Source organism: Hemitrygon akajei, chromosome 1 (genome assembly GCF_048418815.1).
Source record: "Hemitrygon akajei chromosome 1, sHemAka1.3, whole genome shotgun sequence".
Lineage (NCBI taxonomy): Eukaryota > Metazoa > Chordata > Chondrichthyes > Myliobatiformes > Dasyatidae > Hemitrygon > Hemitrygon akajei.
The window spans coordinates 167,065,329-167,079,519 of record NC_133124.1 but is presented as its reverse complement, the minus strand read 5'-3'; positions in this window follow the sequence as shown (position 1 = coordinate 167,079,519).

The following is a 14,191-nucleotide window of genomic DNA, read 5'->3' as shown; positions in this document are numbered from 1 at the left end:
GTCCTCCCCATCTGTGACCCTTCTGATCCCTACACACCTTCCTGTCTGTGATCTTTCAAACTCCTACACTCCTTCCCATCTTTGTGACCCTTCTGACCCCTTACACCCCTTTGTGACCGTAATGACCCCCTCTGGCCCCTGTACACCTCCCGATTTCTATGATTGCCCAGCCCACCGGTGTCCCAGACCTCTCCCCATGTTTGTGACTCCCTCCAGCCCCACAACTCACCATCACTGTGACCCCCACATCCCTTCCCATCTCTATGATGCAACCGCCATTGTTGCCAGAAAGCTCATGGTCTGTGTGAACCCCCACCGGTCAGTACCCCCACCCAATCTTCAGCCTTCTACACCACTCCCTGTCTCTGTGAACGACCAACCAGCAGCCTCCGTATCTCTCCAATCCATGAGACCACCCACACTTCTCCCACCTCCAGCCCCCACAACTCTCCCTGTCTCTGTGAGTCCTAACAAGTCCGACCAGCCTTTACAACCCTCCCCATCTCAATGAACCCCAGCAGTTGTCCCACCCCTCACCATCTCTGTGCACCCCTCACCCCCAGCTGCTACACCACTCACTGTCTCCATGACCTCCTCTGGCACTCAAACCTCTCCCCATCACTATAACCTCTACAGCCCTCAAACTCTCCCGATCTCTGTGACATCCCTCAGGCCCTTAAATGCCTTCTCCACATCTCTGTGACCCCCTCTCCTCCCAGTCTCTGCGAACACCCTCAGCCCCCTACAGTACTTCACTGTAACCTCCTCTGGCCCCTACATGCTTCCCTGACTCAATGAGACCCCTCCTCCCTCTGATCCCACACCTCTCCCCATCACTGTGTCTACATACTCTGTCCTCTAAATCCCTACCCAAACCCCTATACCTCTTCCTGTCTCTGAGATCCCCCTCTAGACCCACAACTCTTCCTATCCCTGTGATTCCCCCCCTCCAGACCCTATACACCTCCCTGTCTGTGATCCTTTCCTCAGCCTAAATCCCAACCTGTCTCTGTGACATGGTTCTCCATCTTTGTAATATCCATCTATGCTCCCAGTTGCGAAGGCAACCCTTGCCCTGGCCCCACACCTCTCCTTGTCTCTGTGTATCCTATCCAGTTCTTTAAGCCCTCCCATCTCTGTAAGCCACCACATCCCACCCTGAATCCACCACCCTTTCTGGCCCCCAATTCTCTCCACATCCCGGTGACAAACCTCAGGCTCCTACACTCCTCTGCATATTTGTGACACCACCCCCCAAGTCCCTACAACCCTTTCCATCTCTGTGACACCCTCAGGCACCTACACCCCTCCCCCTCTCTGTAAACATTTTGCCACCCGCCTCCTCTGGTGCCTTTGAATAGAAACATTTGTTCTGCTTTCTGATCACTCAGAGGGGAAGTTCAACATTGTCATTGTCCAGCAGTTCTGTGTAGCAAAAACATCTACGTTGTGGGGGGGGGGGACGACTATGCTCTGGATGGACCCCAATGATTTCTTGATTAGTCCTGGATTGTGATTTTCAATGATGAGGAGAGACCATCCTCTCCTGGGGGCCCCTGTGACCTTTTGTGGGTGTGTGTGTGTTTTCCTGTGAGAAGAATAGCGGAGTGGTGACAGGGAGGAGTGGGAGCAGAGGAGAGATAGGGAGGAAGAGACTGGAGGAGACCAAGAAGGAGGCGATGGAGGAAAGATAGGGAGGGTAGGCATGGAGAGTGGCATATTGGAAGGTGCTGACAGCCGGGTAGGGGGGAAATAACTGGGAGAAAGGGGAGGGGTAAGAAGGGACGAGAGGATGAACCGAAGAGAGGGGGAGTGCAAGTGGTAGGAGGGGGAGAGTGCAGGGGGAAGTGAGAGGGAAGGAGAGTTAGAGGTAATAGGGAGAGGGCAGAGCGGGGAGGGAATCGGGAGAGTGACGAATGGGGAGGGTGGGGCAGCGGGACACATTAGATTTGGAACGATACTAAAGTGGGAGTAATACCTGTGTGTGCGTAGGAGAGAATAGAAATTAGATCTGTGGTGTTAGTGTGGGAGGTGAGTTTACCCTGAGGGTGACTCGCTTTTTCGGGAGGCGGGGCGTGAGTGAACCGATACTGAAGGCAGGTTTTTTTCTTGCATTGCAGTATCAGCGTTTGGAGTTTGGTCATTGTCTGCTGGAATCGGTGGCCGGTCCGAGCGCTCTCGGTCGAAGATCAGCATTAACCCCAGCCAGTTTGCGGCAGAACCGATTGAAATCACAGTGCTGAAGGTAACCGCCTTGCCTGTTGAGATCCAGGACCGAAACCCACGTACTGCAGTTAAAGAGCGAAATGTCCTCGGCGGAACTGCTCGCTGTAATCTTACTGGCTGGTGTGTATTTCTGTTTACATTTTTAAAAAAAAATTATGCGGGATGATCGATGGAGGAGAAAATGCGCGTTTTTATGTTACAACTTCCAAACCCCGTCATGACTCAGAAAAATGGCATTAAACAGGTAAAGATTGAGGATTTTTCCCTGCCTTCAGTCGCTCACATCCTCCCCTCCCCCTCGCCCCCAGTAAAAGTCATTTCAATGTGAAGTGCTCCCGCCGTGTAGATTACCCACGAAGGCAGATCAGTTTACAAGTCGCCCGGTATTTTCGTCTTCTCAGCCTGTTCGGAGTTGGTGGTGGATCACACCGCATCAAACCGAAAGCTGTTCCCCTGGGGAAGCTGAAAATCTTTTTTTAATTCAGCGTTTTTATTTTTAGTTTTCCGGAGGTGGTGGTGAGGCGTGGAGAGGTACATTGATGGCAGGGAGAGGTCCTCGGGGATGCGCAGACGTCAAGAGTGAACTCCCGGCTCAATGCTATATTTACAGATGGCGTTTGTGGGAAGTGGGGTGAAAGAAAAACAAGATTGGGAACTGACTCGACATGTCTAGGATACATAGAAACAGAGTTACACTGTTCCGTCCGGACCTCCGCCATTCGGATGTAGCTGACCTGATTTCCCAATCGGAATCAGAATCACGTTTAATATCACTGGCGTACGTCGTGAAATTAGTTGTTTTGCGGCAGTGGAAAATTGCAATACATAATTTTAAAAAACTAAATTGCAGCAGGAAATATATATATATATATAAATTAATTAAACACTTTAAACAAAGTGTTTAAAGAAGAAGAAACATGTTATGAACATGGCTGATGGTGGTGGGGAAGAAGCTGTTGCAGAAAGTTTTGAGTGTGTGTCTTCAAGCTCCTGTACCTCCTGCTTGATGGTAGCAATGAGAAGAGGGCATGATCTGGGTGATGGGACTCTCAATGATGGACAATGGCTTTTTGAAACTGCCCCGGATACTGGCGAGTGCTACCGCCAAAGATAGATTGGCTGAGTTTTTCCCGTCCTGTGCAGTTGCTGCTCATATCAGACGGTGATGCAACCCATTAGAATGCTCTCTGTGATATGCAGTATCTGTAGAAATCTGAGAGTCTTGGGTGACATACCAATTCTCCTTACACTACTAACGAAATATAGCCCCTGTCAAGCCTTCTTTTGTAATTATATCAGTTTGTTGTATCCAGAATAGATCCTCGGATCTTCTGTGTTGCCAGAGACATGAAGCACGTGTGGCAGGGAATCCAAAGAATTACAGACTGCAAGTCTACCCTGTGACTCAGTGACCGGATGCATCATTCCCTGAGAGGCTGAATGTCATCTGATTGGATGCACAGAACAAAGTGCTGGTAAGGAAGGCACCCCTTCCCCACCCCCCAGGGGAACAGACACCCCCTCTGGCTGAAGCTGAGGAGAGGAACACCCTGGCCAGAGTCGACCCATGCAAAGCTGTGGGGCCCGATAATATACCAGGTTAGGTTCTGAAAGACTGCACAGCCCAGCTGACAGATATATATTAACATCTATCTGGAATTGTCTCCTCTGCTTTCAAGATGGCAACCATCATTCCAGTGTAAAGAAAGTAACAGTATCGTGCCTAAATGACTTGTCCGGTGGTATTAACATCAATCATTATGAAATGCTTTGAGTGGCTGGTCATTGAGCATTTTAAAGCCTTTCTCCTGACTACAGTAGACCCTTTCCAGTTCGCTTAACATTCAAGTGGATCCACTGATGATTCAACAGCCTCTGCCTTCCATTCTGTCCTGTCCCACCTGGAAGACAGAGTCTCGCATACCAGACTGCTGTTTATAGACATTAGTTCAAACAGCATCATTAACCAGAAACTGGTGGGAAGGAAGTCCTCGCTGGGTCTCAATACCTCTTTCTGCAATTGGATACTGACCAGTTCCATACGGGATGTCAGTGACAAATATCACTTCTCTTTAAACCCAAGCATATGCACAGATGTGATATAATAGTACTTTGTTCAAAGCACAATGTGGTCTAATAGCGCACCTGACCAATTCTAGTTTAAACTTCGGCAACAGTCTCATGTCCCAATTAATTGACATAGTGTCCCAAATAAATGTAAGGAATCATGACTATTTTCTCCATTTGTTTTTTGTTCTTTTACAGTTGTCCTAAATAAGAGACTGCCCTGATTAACCGATGGCCCAGTTAACTGGAATCCTCTGTATAATATGAAGGAGACATGCCAGAACAAACATTATGTAGGAGGATATAGTCCTCATGTGGGGAAAATTGGATTCAGGTAGGTGAACAAAGATATTCAGCATTGATATGATGGATTGAAGAGGCTGTTCTTTTTTGTATCCCACTGTTTCGATGGCAGTACATATCGGAAAGAATATTGAAGCAGACACTGCAGTGTCTGCTGGAGAGCAAGGGTCCCTTGGAGAGGGAAGGGGATGGTGAGGAACTGGAGGAGTCGAAGAGATAGGAGAGTGAAGAACCAGATGGATGAGGAGATGGGAAAGGGAAGGGTGGTAGAAATTTTTAGGAATTACTAGATAGTCAGTGTTCTGGTGAGAATAGGGAAGTATAGAATGTGGAGTCTGGTGCAAAAATAGGCATAGCGAGAGCAGCTGAAACTGATTCTTCAATTCTTTGTTTACTTTTCTCAAATTTGTCTATTTTTATTACAGTACTTTTGAATTAGATTCTTAGTTTGAACTGAGATTCATCTCTCCAATGGCACAAACTCTCATCCCTTTGGTTCCTCACCCTCTCATGCTGGGTAAACGTGGAGCAGAGAGGACAAAATGTCACCCCCACTGTTTAGGAAAGAGAAGGGGTGTAAAATGGGGGAGAACCAAGTGCTGATGGCTTACATTGAATAATTTTTGCAGTTTGCCACTTTGTCATAAAGTGAGTAAAATTTCTATTAAATTGAATTCTCCTGGTGGGGAAAATGTTGTGAAAACAAATATCGTGATCAAGGAACAGCGGGTCACATGATTGAAAGTATTCTGACTATTCTCCACACACCCGCCCCCCCCCCCCCCCCCCCCCCCATGGAGGAACTTGGTGGGTCATCTGAATCTAGCAAACCTGACTCTTTCACCCTCCCTCCCCCAACTTACCTTCACATGTGGACTCAAACCATAAGACATAGGAACAGAATTAGTCCATTCTGCCCATCAAGTCTGCTCCACCATTGACGAATCATTATCCTTCTCAACTCCATCCTTCTGCCTTTTCACTGTAACCTTTTACACACTAATTAATGAAGAACCTATCCACCCACCCCCGCCCCCACCGGTTTAAGTATATGCAATGACTTGGCTTCCAAGCCATCTTTGGCAATTAATTCCACAGATTCATCACCCTTATGCTAAAGAAATAGCTCCTCAACCCTGTTTTAAATGGATGTCCTGTATTTTAAGGCTGTGCCCTCCAGTCCTGGACTCCACCACTATCAATCATCTTCTCCACATCCAATTGATGGACCCTTCAGTATTTCAAAAGTTCAATATTGAATAGGTTTCAATGAGATTTCAACCTCATCTTTACAGACTGCAGCAAGTACAGGCCCAGAGCCTTCAAACTGTCCACTTACTTAGCGTTGTCATTCCAGGAATTTCACTTGAACCTCCCTGTGTAAACTCTCATTGTGAGCTTCATTGAAAGTGGTGTCACAGGAGGATAGGGTCATAAAGAAAGATTTCAGCACATTGGCCTTCATAAATCAATGTATTGAGTACAGGAGATGGGATGTTACATCAAAGTTGCATAAGACGTTGGTGAGACCTAATTTATTGTGCATTTCTTCCATTTCACGTACGTCTGCTCTCACCCCATCCTTCCTGCGCCCTACCAGGAATAAGGTTTCTCTTGTCCTCATCTACAACACCCCCAGCCTTTGCGTCCAGTGCATAATTCTCCACAGCTTCTGCCGTCTCCAATGGGATCCCACTAGCAAACATAACTTTCCCTACCCCCCTCCCCCCCCCCCCCCCCCCACATACCACTTTGGGCTCGCTCCAACATGGCTCCCTTGTCCATTCATCCCTCCCCACTTAACTCCCTCCTGACACTTATCCTTGCAAGCGGAACAAGTGCTACACCTGTGCCTACACTTATGCCCTCACTATCATTAAGGGCCACAAACAGTCCTACCTGGTGAGGTGACATTTCACTTCCAAGTCTGTTGGGGTCGTGCACCATGTCCGGTGCTCCCGGTGTGGCCTCCTTTATATCGGTGAGACCTGGCATAGATCTGGAGACTGCTTCGCTGAGCACCTACACTCCGTCCACTAGAAAAAGTGGGATCTCCCAATGCTCACCCATTTTCATTCCAGTTCCCAATATATCTATTTATGTCCTCCGTTGTTGTGATGAGGCCGCTCCTAGGCTGGCAGAACAACACCTTGTACTCTGTTTGGGGAGCCTCCAACCTGATGGCATGAGCGTCGATTTCTCAAGCTTGCAGTAGTGACCCCTCTTCCCTTCCTTCACCATTCCACATCCCCTTTTCCCTCTCTCACCTTATCTCCTTGCCCGCCCATCACCTTCCTCTAGTGCTCCTACCCCCCTTTTCTTTCTTCCATGGCCTTCACTCCTCTTCTGTCAGACTCCCCCTTTTACTTCATCCCTCCCCCTTCAGGTTTCACCTATCAGCTTGTGTTTCTCTCTCCCATCCCCTCCACCTTTTAAATCTACTCAGCTTTTTCTCCCAGTCCTACAGAAGAGTCTTGGTCCAAAACATCAACTGTACCCTTTTCCATAGATGCTGCCTGGTCTGCTGAGTTCTTCCAGCATTCTGTGTGTGTGGCTCGGATTTCCAGCATCTGCAGATTTTCTCTTGTTTGTGATTGGAGTATAGTGTGCAGTTTTGACCACCTACCTGGAGGAAAGATGTAAATAAGGATGAAAGAGTGGAGTGAAAATTAACAAGGGTGTTGCTGTGTCTGTAGGACCTGAGTTCCGAGGAAAATTCCTTGGGAGGTAGAAGATGAAGCAGACAGAGGTATACAAAATTATAAGTGATATAGGTAGGGTAAATGCGAACTGACTTTTTCCACTGGGATTGAGAGGGATTGCAACTATGTGGTAAGTTTGAAAGGTGAAAAGTTTAAGAGGGCATTGATAGGAAACTTCTTCACTCAGAGGGACGTGAGAGTGTGGAAGGAGCTGCCAGCGCAAGTTGTGCATGCAAGCTCAATTTCAATGTTTAAAAGAACACATGGTTGTGAGGAGTATGGTGGGCTATGGTCTGGGTGCAGGTCAATGGGGCTAGGTAGTTAAATAGTGTGGCATGGACAAGATGGGCTGAAGGGCATGTTTCTTTCCTGTACTTCCCTGTGGCTCTTGCATTGAATACTAACTTTGGGAGTGATGTTAAGAAACAATGAACATTGGGTGATGGTGGATGATACTGGGTTTGGGAGTAACACTTGGTTTGGTTGTGGGAAATGGGTGTGATGTTGAGTGACATTTAATATTGGATTTGGGTTGGAGTTGGATGATGTGTTTTGGGGTGATGTTGAGACTGGCTATGGTGTTGTGTGAAGTTGAATATTGGGTTTGGCATTGAGTGACATTGAATATTGGGTTTGGTGCTAATGTTGAAGGACATTGAACATTGGTTTGGGGGTAACATTGAAAGTTGGGTCTGGGGATGACAGTGAATGGCAGTGGGTTTGTTGGTCACATTGAGTGATGTTGAATGTTAAGCTTGGAGTGACATTGGGTTTGAGCACAAGATGAGGGAGTCACATTGAACGTTTGGTTTTCAGCTGGTGATGGATGACAGTCTGTTTAGTGGTGACATTGGGTTTGAACTCAGCATTGGCTATTGCATGCCAGGTTCGTCTTTGTACCGGTCACTGATAAATGTCTCTCTGTTTTACCATCTCTTGTCCTCCCCTAGTTGCTGGGGCCCAGCATGTGAAGGTGGAGCTCATTGTCATGGGCTATTGGTACTGCGCTGCCAAATCTCAGCCTCAGGTGACCTGGCTTAACACATCAGGGGCCAAGCAGAACCTGGCCATGCACAACCCCAAGATGGGCACCAGCTACTCAGTGGAATCTGGGGGCTGCATGCACTTCTGGAATCTCCGCCTGGACAACGCCACTTTCCTTATTAATCGTCTCATCATGTACAATGTCGGCACCTAGCTGTGAGAACACCACCTATCCCAAGGGCAACCAGGAAGCAACTACCAACCTCAGCATGCTCGGTAAGCATCAACCCCCAGAATTTCCTCCTGCCCCCCGCCCCTCGCCTTCACTGTCCCGAGTAGGGACAGACCCTGGCACCCTTTCACATTTCTTCACACCTCTTCCCCATACTCAGTAAGGAACCATCCTGGCCCCTTGGCACCCTCCTCCCTCCACAGCAGCAATTTGCCAAGATGCATTAGACAAATACTTTCATCTCTCTGTTTCTTCGCCTCTCTCCATCCCCCCAATAGCACCTCTGCCCCCACCCCACTCACCATCTCCAGTGATTACTCAGACCATTCCCAGCACCCGTCCGCACATCCCAGTCTCTCTGCCCCAGCTGTCCCTTTCTCCTGTCTTTTCACTATAACCTTCGATGCCCTGATGAATCAAGAATGTGTCAGCCTCTGTTTTAAATATACCCCATGACTTGGCCTTCACAGCTCTCCATGTCAATAAATTCCACAGGTTCTCCTCCCTCTGGCTAAATAAATTCCTCCTCAATTCTGTCTCTCTATTCTGAGGTTGTGCCTTCTGGTCCTAGACCCTCCCACTATAGTAGTGGTCACCAAACTTTTTAAGCCCAAGATCCCTTACCTCGGCCTTAGTGAAAGGCAAGATCAACCTCAGATCGATAAGTTACATGCATGTACACCGGGGCAGAAAAGACCGGAAGTAAAACCTCACAACCCGGAAGTAGAAATGATGTATGTAAACCAGGGGTACCCACCCTTTTTTGCACCGCGGACTGGTTTAATATTGACAATATTCTTGCAGACGGCGGGGGGGGGGGGGGGGGGGCGTGTTAAACACGGCGGGAATACAGCAATACTCGAAGCAGGTTCCTTATGTCCAGTCTATTCCACAATTTAGATTTCATGGCTCTCGGCACTTAGCTGTCCCGCTTGCTCACGTTTTTTCCGCTGAATAAACTCAACGGATGTGTCTTTAAGTGCAGGGTGCTTGGAGTCAAGGTGCCAAAGCAGTTCTGAGGGCTTCTTTGCCTCATCAGACAGCCTCCGGACCCAAACTGCAGCCTCCCGCCCGCCAGCCACCTTGGCCAGGTGCGGCTGGTCGTGGGTAGGGTGAAAGGACAAGGTCAGGGCCGGAGGGCCCCATGCTGGGGCCACGGCGGTCGCAGTCCGGAGAGAGTGACCAATCGAGTGAGGAGTGCGTTAGTTCGCGCGCCTGCCCTCTTGTAGGTAGGTAGGATCTATCGGCCGACAAATGTTTGGCTCGAGGGATGACTTTCAGTAGCGAGGTAACTGCTCTGCTACTTAACGAAACCCTGAGCCCGAATTAGGTTGTCTGTGATTATTTTAGCACCGGGTTCCCCATGAATATTCGGTGTGGTAAACGGGTTCAGGGGTGGTGCCCATCTATCCGCGCTCCAGGCCAGTAGCAACGACACTTCTCACCGGCCGCGCGAGGCCAACCAGTGAACCCTGACGCAAGGGTGTCACTGCGTTTAGGTGACTGATGACTTTGCACACATTCTAGTTCATCAGTGGGCGTGACAGGGAATGAGGAAAGGAGCAGCCGACTCATATCTTTTCCTCCGGCCCGGTGGTTAGGGACCACCGAAGCACACTGTGTAGTGCGGGGGAGCTACACGCATGCGCACTGGGCAGAAAGAACGGAAATAAAACCCCCCGACCCGGAAACAACCTCTCAACAGTATTTGTGTATTTATTTTTCTTTTTTTTTTCAGGATCTACTGGGAAAGTCTCAAAGATCGACCAGTCGATCACGATCGATGGGGTGGCGAACACGACACTACAGGAAACATCTTCTCCCCGTCACCTCTATTTAGGATTTTCAATATTTGATAGATTTCAGTGAGATCTGCCCTCCTCATTCTTCTACAGCCCAGTAAGTACAGGTCCAGAGCTTTCAAAACTCCTTATGTTAACCCTTTCACTCCCAGCATGGTTCTCAGGAACGTCCTGCTGACCTTCTCCAGAGCCAGCACATCTGTACTTAGAGCAGGGGTTTATGCCATGGCCCAAACCCATTAAGCAAGTGGTCTGTGGACCCCAGTTTGGGAATTCCTGTCTTGGGTAATCCCCATGAGTTATACCCCATCCTCCACTGGACTGGAGCGGCAGTGAGAATTTGAAGAGGGTAAGGGGTACGTGTAGAAGAGGTGGGGAAGGGGTAAGTTTAGCAAAATATGTAGAGACAATGTGTTCGGCAAAGTATTTTGAGCTATATACCTATTTCGAGTGTTTTGCTTGAGTCCATACCTATTCCAAGTATTATGCTTGCGTCTATGCTTATTCCGAGTATTTGGCATGCTTAGCTATGCAATAGCCAATCAATTGATGAATTTGAATCGGTAACCATATTTGCGAATGTAGTACCCTGCTTTTGGGTATAAGTATGACCTTTATAAACCGACAAATTGGGAGTTGGCTACCTTAAGCCTGATGTGCGTGGGGCTGCGAACTCCTCTCTGAATAAAAACCATTTCAGAGGTAATTTCGTGTCTCTGGTGTTTTTCCTCAACTGAGCAGGTTAATAATTTCAAGTTGACAGTAACACCATTTGGCTTGTGCAAATGGCGCCATGTTTGAACCGCCGTTGATCTTGTTGCCTTGCAGCCGAGCCAGAAATCAGTGGCAGCCCGCTGCCGGTCAAGTCCGAAACATCACCAGTCCCCGTGGCCAGTTGTATCGCAGCAGGTGGAAAACCCCCGGCCTCTATCACCTGGCATGGCATTGTACCCGGGAACGCCACCACGGAACTGACGCAGAACACGGACTGGGTCTCAGATACAGGGAAGCAAATAGGGAAGGGACGATTCACAGAACGGGGTGAGTGGGTGTAAGGTGAGTGTCACAGATCAGAATGGGAGGAGGGAGGTGTAGGGGAGGGACGGACTAGAAGGAGTGTGAGAGGTGTCACAGCTGGGGAGCATTGCAGGGGCTGGAGGGTGTCACAGACTGGGATGGGAGAGGAACAGTGTAGGGGAGGGAGATGGTAACAGACCAGGAGTGAAGGGGAGGGACAGGGTTCACAGAAGGGGAGCAATGTAGGGGCTGGATGGGGTGTAGGGGAGCAAGGTGTTCACAGGAAGTGTGTGGGAGTGAGAAGGGGGGTTTTTAAACCATCAACTCTGGATAAGGCTTTTTTAATATGGAAAACTAAGGAAATTTGTTTTTTAGAGGACTGTTTAATGTCTTTTTTTGCAGCTAGTGGATAAATGATACACCTAGTGCACATTTTTTTAGATACTTGCAAGGTAGGAATTTTTAACGTGATTTTTTACCGAATTAACCATTTGTTCATTTACCAAGTATGATACATGCTATTTTTCAGCTTAAACCATTTCAAAAATGATTGATTGTCATTATATATAAACAATTAATGAATGCACGTATGATGCCTAATGATAAGGTTAAACGTGCTTAGGAAATAGAACTTCAGGATTCACTTTCAGATGATCAATGGACTAAAATTTATTATTTAGTTAATAATTCATCTATCTGTGCACATCACTTAGCAAAGCCATGCCAGTTTAAGATAGTGCATATGTCAAAAGATAAACTAGCGCATATTTTTTCTAATATAAGCCCCACCTGTGATAGATGCAACACTGAGGTGGCTACTCTAACTCATATATTTTGCTGCTGTACGCAGTTAAATAATTTTTGGAGGGATGTTTTTAGAAGTTATATCAAAAGTTATAGGTGTGGATTTACAACCTAATTCACTTACGGCAATCTTTGGGATTATTCCAGTGGAAGCGGGAAGTGTTCATGCTTCCACTCAACACGTGATAGCCTTTCAAACTTTATTGGCTAAGAGAGCTATTTTGTTAAACTGGAAAGATTCCAATCCACCTCCTGTTTTTCTTTGGCTCTCCTCCATTATGTCCTGTTTAAGTTCGGAGAAAATTAGAAACCGGACGTTTGAAACGTCTTTTAAATTTGAGCAAACCTGGTGGCCTTTTATTCAATATTTTCATATGATCTAATTTTTTTTTCGTTTCTCTTCTTTCTCTACTTTTTTAAGTAAAATTTTTTTCTTTTTTTTCCTCTTTTTTTCCCCTCTTTCTCTGAAGATTCAGAGCTGACCAGAAGGATGTTTTCTTTTTGCTTTTGTAATTTTATCCTGATTTGGACTGCCCAGTCCCTTTTTTTTGTTTTAGGTTAGTATTTAGTGGGGTTTTTTTCTCTTTAAAATTTCCAGTCTTTTTTTTTGTATGAATTGCCAAGAGGTGTTGTGGTTTTTTGTTTATACACAATAGCCTAATATTACATTTACATGACTGACAGTGTACATCCCTTTGGTTATTTTTACGTTTATTGCATTATGTATTTGATATAACTTCTCCTCCGATTGGTATCTATTCATTTAAAAAAAAATCAATAAAAAAAAGATTGAAAATGGGAAGGGGGGGTCATGGAGGCAGGGAGTGTGGAAGACGGAGGGAGATTTCAGACGGGGATGGGTGCATGTTTGATGGGCTGCAAGTCTCCCCTCTCCACACCACCGATGTTGTCCAAGGGAAGGGCACTAGGACCCATACAGCTTGGCACCGGTGTTGTCACAGAGCAATGTGTGGTTAAGTACCTTGCACAAGGACACACACGCAGCCTCAGCCAACCAGCTGAACACAACAGGCTTGAACTAGCGACCTTCAGATCACCGGACGAACACCTTAACCACTTGGCCACACACCAACACACCCATAGGTGTAACATGAAGGCTAATTTGGCTGCCAGTGACTACCGGTGGTACATCTGAGTGTCCATAAGCAGTCTGTTCACCGCCAGTTTGATTTTTAAACCCACCCCCCCCCCCCCCGCAACATGAAGAGGAGTGGAGTGAGTGAGCATGCTGCCAGTGCAAAGGTGCGCTGGAACCTCACACAAGCAGGTTCTACAGGAGAATTCCTGCTACAGAATTGGTTGGGAACCTCGTTGGAGCTAGCATTGGCATGGCTTTGCTAAGCGAACTCTGTGGGCACAGACACACAGATCCTGTTGGGTGATGCCTGAGCTTCACACTGGAGCCTGTTCTGCCCCATGGCCCCAAGCCCCACCTCAATTTTCCCCAGTTCCTCTACATCACCTCCGGACTGTGTGACACCACCTCCCCTACACCCCTCCCCGTCTCTGCGACCCACTCCAGCCCTCACACACCTCCCCATTTTAGTTTAAGTTCCACCCTGTTGCAGCTCCTGGCACATTGACCTCCTCTCGGTCTCCTGGCTTAGGAATGTTGGAGACATCCGCAGTAGGCCTGCAGCTGACCATAGGTCGGTTGACCTACCAGGTGAGCGGCACTTTCAGTTGCGATGCCAACAACTCCCTGGGCTGAACCAGCGACAGCATTGATATCCTTGTGTAAGGGGTTTCTTCTTTTATGTTACTGCTAAGGCTAATAAAATGGTTTCTTTGTTATGTTAACTGCGGAGAAAGTGCTTCTCTCTCTCAGCTTGTTTGGGTTATAATTGCAGACAGAGAGAATTGTATTTATTTGTTAACCAGTTGGGATAGATGTTATTCTTTCTTGTGTGTCTGTAAGCTATTGTTTTCGCGGTCTTTGGGCAGAAGGTGCAATGGGGACAGAGAGAGGAGACGTGATGCTGTTAACTGGGCGATGGGATGGACCACGAGCGGGAGTCCGAGACCCAGGGTCT